Genomic DNA, 7,860 nt, shown 5'->3' with positions numbered 1-7,860 from the left:
GAAGCTAAGCAAGGCCAGCCCTTGTTAGTTCTTGGATGGGAGACCAGCAACATAGCCCAGGGTTGCGATACAGAGGCAGGCAATGGTAAACCATCTCCATTTGCCTCTTGCCTCAGGAACCCCGAGGGGTTGCTGTAAGTCAGCTGCAACTTGACGACACTTTACACAGACACAAACACACCTATTTGGATGCAACTGCAAGTCCTTATGTGTTTTGACACATTGAAACTGTTCTTGGAAAATCTCTTTTGATGTGTTGATCCATCTAGCTGTTGTAGTGGAGACAGAAATGTTTACATGTCAGATACGAATGGGTGTTGTTCCTTTAACCTTGCCTGCATCCATGCAAGCTCTGCGTTGGGAAATACCTTGGAGATTTTTGGGGTGGAGCCTGAGTAGTGGGTGTTGCCTTCTGACACACTTCCGGTGATGTCAGGGGGTGTTGCCTTCTGACACACTTCCGGTGATGTCAGGGGGTGTGGCATATGCTAATGAGCTCCTGCAGCTCTTTTTCTACAAAAAGACCCCTGGCACAGAACTATAGCTTGCCCAAGGTCATCCAGCAGCTGCGAGTGGAGGAGTGGGGAATCAAACCCGGTTCTCCAGGATTAGAGTCCACACAAATATTAATTTTATGTTTGCAGAGCAGTGTGAAACTCAGGAGAGTCTAGTCGGAGGGTTTTCAGACCAACTGTAAGCTTTCTTGTGCCAATAAATAGGCATTTAGGAATGAATGAGTAGAGGATCTGCAAGGACTTGTGGGAGGGCACCTCTTTTCCCCTTCCCACACTATTTCCTTTTTCTATTCCCTAAAAACAGCTGTTGCCTCTTCCTTCCCCTGCTTCCGCCTCTCCCACCCACCAACCTACCTTCCTTTTATCCTTTTAAAAGCTCATACCCAAAAATCTTGTTGGTCTCTAAGGTGCTATTCAACTTGAATTTAGCAGTTCAAATTAAAATTTGTGGTGTTTTTAGAATAATTTGTAATGCAAATAAGAACAATAAATGTTTGTTGTGAAAAGGATCAAATGCATTTGCAAAAAAGTAAAGATTGTTGTTGTTGTTCAGTTGCACAGTCGAGTCCGACTCTTTGCAACCCCATGGACCACATCACGCCAGGCCCTCCTGTCTTCTGTTGTGCTCCGGAGTTTGCTTAATTTCATGTTCATTGCATCGATAACGCTGTCTAACCATCTCATCCTTTGCCGTCCCCTTCTTCTGTTACCTTCAAATCTTCCCCAGCATCAGGGTCTTTTCCAGTGAGCGCTCCTTTTCATTTGGTGGCCAAAGTATTTGAGCTTCAGCTTCAGTATCTGGCCTTCCAGGGAACAGTCAGGGTTGATTTCTTGACTGATTTGATCTCCTTGCAGTCCAAGGGACTCTCAAGAGTCTTCTCCAGCACCATAATTCAAAAGAATCTATTCTTTGGTGCTCAGCTTTCCTTATAGTCCAGCTCTCACAGACATACAGTACTACTGGGAATACCTAACGATTACTATATTGTAAAAAACTCTAAGATTCTTGAAGCTACTTGCAGCCAGAATGGAATAAAACTATACTTTAATTTTACCGCGCACACAAAACGATGATGTCTTCATAGTAACATCCTTCTCGGCAACACTTTTCTTCAATTTGCTTGTCCATTGTAGTTTCACGTTTTCTTTGAGGATATTTGACATGTGGAAAATCTGGTTCCATAGGACTGGCCACCTTTGTTTGGTCTTTGCCGAGTTGGTCAGAATCATCTTGAGAGAAGGTTTTATACATATCAAAGAAATCTGTCCATGATGGGTCTGCCTCTGGCCACTGTGTATGTTTTCTTTGAGCATATTTGACACGTGGAAAATCTGATCCTGCGGGACTTTGTGGATGCTTCCATTCAGGATCTTGGGCTGGCTCTAACTTCACAGGCTTCATCACTTTATTGCTGGCAGTTTCAACTAACTCTGTTCAGACAGACACAAAAGAACAAGCCAAAATTTACATTGTATTAGTAAACTTTAAATTAGACGTTGTAACAAATCAATAGTTTTCAAGTGCACAGTCTTAGGCCACATTTTCCCTCATCAATGTAGTACCCTGTCTTTGCGGGGGCACTGCTGCCCTTGAATCTTCTAGAATCAAATGAACCTTTCAGCCTGGGCCGTAGTTGTAGGACTATACAGGGAAAATGACCCCTCCCTGATTCCTAGTAGCACCTTTCATTACATACATGGGAAAATGTGCAAGCAGTTTTCCACAGGATTAGCTGGAATAGGAGAAGCTTTAAAACAGCTGGAAGTGGGTCAGTTAGCCCTTTCCTGACCAAGTTAATTCTTAGCTGATTGATCACCTTTTCTCCCTGGGACCATTGCTTCTTTTTTCTTTGTTTCTCTCATTTTGAATGCCCACAGTGAGGTGAGCGTATTTGGCACAAAATTGGACTGAGATTTGTATCATTTGGGGGTTGTATCTTCTTTGCAGTTGACTTGTGAGTAGTTGGAGCAGGGAGAGGGGAAGCAGAAAAACCAGGGTCCAGTTTCACTCAGCCTGATATCTGTTGTTAATCATTAATTGCAAGCCATCTTGATACATTTGTCCATGTGGAAATATATGCCCCTGAGAATGTGCCAAATGCTTTCCACTAATTACTCAACCACTATCAAACTTCTGCCCTCACCTCCCCCAAAATATGGGATTTGGGTTTAAAGTACTAAGTGGCATAAAGGTCAGGCAAGTCTACACTCTAGGTCCTCACTACAGAAAAAGAACTCTCTTGCTGCAGAAGGCCCACATCATACTTGGGCAGTCTTGGGCCCCACTATCTCTCACTGCAGAAACTCTCATTTTGCATGCCCACAGTGAAGTGAGAGTATTGGGCAGAAGTCTGGTCTGAAATTTGTACTGTTTGGGGGTTCAAATTCTCACTCCGCTGTGGAAGCTTGCCAGATAACCTTGGGCAAACTCTAGCCTAACCTACCTCACAGCATTGTTGTGAGGATAAATGGAGAGGAGCATGATGTAAGCAGCTTTGGGTCCCTGTTGTGGAACTGAAGGATGTTGCAGCACATAAAAAATGGGTTGGCAGGTAAGTGGTAAGGAGAGATGGAAGCAGGGGAAGATGAAAATAGCTGGTACTGTGCAACTCAGCCATAGTTTTCCTGTATATAGGCTGCCAGGAGGAGGCTAGAAGGGAAAGCTGAAGATGGGGCAGATAAGGTTCATGGGCAGAAAGGAGAGAAGGAAGCAGGAAAAGGAGAAAAGCTATGGGAGCTTCCAGGAAAGGTAAAAAACCAAAATATTAGGGAAGGTAATGACATGCCTCCTGCAAGTTCTTGTGTGGTCCCTGCTTTTATTTTTTATTTCGCGTGCAGTTAATGGAAATGTTTTAACATTTCTGTTGTGGTAAATAGCCCACCTCTTCAAAGCCACATAACTGTAACCACACAGGGATACCATTTTGTACATTCTTAGTGGCACATGATATTCTGTAATTAATAATGCTATTCAGTGTGACATTACCAGGTTCCACCCCATGGAACCCACCTATGAAATCATCAACTTCTGACCAATGGATGTCAGAGTTCGAGAAGACTGGGAACTGACAGACACTAACACACACACCCAGTGGATTGCCCCCTCACCATAAAATGTCTGACTGCAGGCCTGCTTTCAGGTTCCCTGTTCAAGTGTCAAACTTCAGGATCAATAAGATTGTTAACCAGGGGTCTGGAGAGGACTGCTTTGTTTCTGCTGATACTAATTCAACTAACAGTGCAATTCTAAGCATAGTGCCATCCTTCTAAATCCATTGAAGCTATTAGTCTTAGAAGGGTGTTAAATTTGCACTACAAAATAGTCAGCACATAGTCCTGAATCTGCAGTGCATTTTATGTTCCAGAAAATACTGAATTCTCAGAATTTAGTTGTCACCATGCTCAGCTGGTCAGCTGTCACCTGGGTTATTTGGGAAAGAGCCTGCATCTTGTAATCCTGTAAAAAGATTTAAATTGGTAAATCTTCTCTTTGGGTGCTCAAAAAGAACTTCTTACTTTCAAACAGCTCCCTATTCCCAGTTATATTTTCTGTTTAATCCACATACATAGAACCAAATGCTAGCACAGGATGCTCCTCCCAAGTACCTCCTGCTGCCACCACTGTAGTCTTCCCTTCAGTGTGGCTGTCTTTGCTTACTTGCGCCTGGACCTTCTCTTCACACTGGCTAGTGTGAGATACAGTTAGACAACAGAAAGATGGGGCCCATCAATGGTCTCACTTGGGAGTAGACAGCCTTTTGTGGGTCTTGTTTAATTTCATCGCCCATGTTACAGTCCTGGTGGGACCTTGAAGATACTTCATGGAGTTTTGTAATATTTAAATATAAATACAATTTCTAAAATCATTAAAAAGCCAACTAAATACTACAAAAGCAGTAGAGAATAATTGTTCAGTCAGAATGCTTCTCAAAGCCTTTTAAACTGAAAATTTATTTAATTCTTTTATTCCTCACTTTTCTTCCATTTTATCCTCACAGCAGGTAGGTTAGACTGAGCAAGTATGACTAGCCCAAGGTCAGCCAGCAAGCTTTTATGACACAGTGGGGATTCGAACCTGGGTCTCCCAGATACTAGCCCAATACTCTTAACCACAAAACTACACTGGATCTGAGAGAGAAGAAGTTCCTGTCTTAAGACCAGAGAAAGATAAGTCTCTATCCAGGTGCCATTATAGGAGGAGGGTACCATTGTCAGGAAGGCCTGTTCCTCATGGCCAACCATCTTTCTATCAGAAAGCAGAGAAACATGCAGCAGAACCTCTGCCGGAAGGTTTATACAGAGGAAGGTCCATAGGTGTTCCAGGGCTCAAGAAATCTCAGATGCCAGGTTGCCACAATGACTGGAAATTTAATTGTGGCACCTAGGGTTTTCTGCAATGATTTCATTGTGAGACTTTTATTATAACAATGGCCAGTTACCCCATATTTATTTATATACTAAAACACTTTTGTCACATATCTTGAATAAAATTGCAAGACACTATCAAGTGCTTGGTAGGCTTTGTGGTAGCAATAATGAGCAAATATTGGCATTAAAATACAAAACAGAAAGCTGAAATATGAGTATGGTCTGGTATCTAAATTTTTGAGCTGGCTCTCAGAGCTAAAGATAATTTATCAATACCTGAGGTATCCCATCCCCAAGGGTTTAAAAATCAAAAATAGCTTTTTGAATTGCCACAAGAAATTAATTAGAAGCCAAGAAGAGCTTTCTTGAGTAGGTAATAATCTGACTGCCTTATTCCAGATCAATTTGCATTTCTAGTGAGTTGTTGAAGGTATACATGTGCAGCAGGCATTACAATATCACACTTTAAAAATCACGGCAGGTTTTTATGGTTCAGGTTATTGTCCATTACTTGAGACATCCCATTTAACTGCTGGGTACAAACAAAAAAGGGGCTGTGGTGGCTCAAGTGGTTAAGACGCTGAACTGCAGACCGGAAGGTTGGTAGTTCAGCAGTTTGAGACCCGAGTGCCACATGACAGAGTGAGCTCCCGTCTCTGATCCCAGCTCCTGCCAACCTAGCAGTTTGAAAGCAAGAAATTGCAAGTAGATAAATAGGTACCACCTCGGTGGGAAGGTAACAGCATTCCATGCGCCTCAGCGTCTAGTCATGCCGGCCACATGACCATGGAAACGTCTTTGGACAGTGCTGGCTCTTCGGCTTGGAAACGGAGATGAGCACCGCATCCCTAGTCAGATTCGACTGGCTTTCGAGCAAGGGAAACCTTTACCTTTACTTACAAACAAAAAACATTGTGTAGGCATGTATTCTCATGCCTGCAAATACTTAAAGCAGATTAATTACCTCTAATATTCTTCACAACTGGTCATGAAAGCTTGTCTTGTTCAGTGCATAGTTATGGGTGTTATAGAGGTATTAATCCATTAGTAATTTCAAGTTATAGCAGTATGGTAGGTTAATCACACACCTCTGTATGTGCGAAAGATGTGGCAAAAGCTACACCAAATTCTTGATGACTTACCATTATTGGCACTGCCAAGAACTGGGATCTCAATTTTATCCTTCATGGACATCCTCTTCCAGCGGGATCCTCCACAGGTAAAGATTACTACTTGAATAAATACATTTCCACACACCCTTACCTTTCGTCTTGGAACTTCCTGTGGCATTGCTACACTAGATGCTTGGGCACACTGAACTATCAGCTGTACTACTAACATTGTCGCTGGCAGCATGAGCAGGTTCAGCTTCATCATGGACACCCACACTCACTGTGTACCTTTGAGCTTGACAGCAACTCTTGGGCAGACCTTGCTCTATCCAACCTCTATTCTGGTTTGTCCGTGTTAATAATCCTCATTCTTATATGGATCTGGGAAGAGTATCAGTATATGATCTGGCCCACCCATGGATGTACTTTCCACTGCTTACCTTGTTCCTCTACTTCTTCACCCACCTTTATTTTTCTGTCTGATAACCACATATTGTAGGAGTTGGTTTAAAGAGACAAATGTTCCATATGATTTGGACCACCCACATGCAAAGTTTCTGCTATCTAGCGTGTTCCCATGTCCCCCTATTTTCTGTCTTATTGTAACCAAAGATTTGTAGGTGTCTAGTTAAAGGCAGAAATATTTCTAATGTGTAGAAAATAAAGCCCCCAAAATGTAGAGACGGTAAAATGGGTAGATAATGCAAGCACAGAGCCTCCATTATGCCCTTACCTTTTACTTCCATTTCCCCCCTTTCCCAGAATCATCTGCAGACTAAAGTAGTGATCAGATGGCTGTTAGAGCATAGCAGTGAAACCGCCTCCTTAACCTAACCTCCAAGAACAAACATTCTCAACCACTCACTTCCATGTTTTCTACAGGACATTTCCTCAAATGCAGCTACATGAGCCATGGAGGTAGAAGAAAGAAGGCAAAGCAAAAAGATAAGAAGCAGCAAGGTATCCCGGTACATGGAGGCAGCTGAAGCAAAAAGAGCATTGGTTGGAGAGGGCCATATGTTCACTTCTCTGCCCTTTGGCCCCGAAGACAAGATCATGGGTAGTGAAAATAGGACTTCATTCTCATCGATCTACATCACTGCAGAACCTTCCCTTTCCCAGACAATCATCATTAGAAGAATTAATATTAAAGTATTTCGATTGGAGATTTGGATTCTATTGTACTTTAAAAACAACTTTGTACAAAATTTGGTCTTGTCTAAAGCCCATGAGCTGTTTAGACAAACCTGTTAATAAATGGAAACAGACAGAAGAATTAATCAGGTACTGTGATACTCACCACTTTGACTTGCCTGAAGAAACAGGAAGGGTCTGCGGTCAGGAGAGCCGCAGGTGGTTGGATCATTGGTCTACTTTGTTTATTCTGGGTTTCACTCTGTTCCTGCCTTTAGCACTCAGATTAGGGACTATCCTCTCCAGCCCATATAGTGGTCACTTTGGGGGGAAATAGAGACCAATTCCCTTAGAAGTCAAGGACTCTGAACATCTGTGGTGGTGGTGGGGGGGAATAGATGTGCCTCTAACTCATGGGCTAATGTTTTTCCTAACCAGTAGGAAATTACAGGCATGAAAATTGTTAAAACACCCCTCCAAACCCTCTAACATTTTTTTACCCTTAACAGATAGTATTTAAAACATAAATAGTGTCTATTTAGCAGAGTGGTGGGAAATCAAGGTAGGAAATAGTATGTACAAAAGCTCTACCACCTCCTCAGAAATCTTTCACCTATTCTTTTCCTCAGAAACCCTCCTATGGTTCCCCTTCAGGGCCAAAATTCCTTTCCCTGCCAATATCTAGTGGGGGACAAACTCATAGGGATTATGCTCTCCCCTATAATAGAAAC

Source organism: Gekko japonicus, unplaced genomic scaffold, assembly GCF_001447785.1.
Source record: "Gekko japonicus isolate JY-2015 unplaced genomic scaffold, Gekko_japonicus_V1.1 scaffold667, whole genome shotgun sequence".
Taxonomy (NCBI): Eukaryota; Metazoa; Chordata; class Lepidosauria; order Squamata; family Gekkonidae; genus Gekko; species Gekko japonicus.
Note: the sequence above shows the minus strand (reverse complement) of the source record.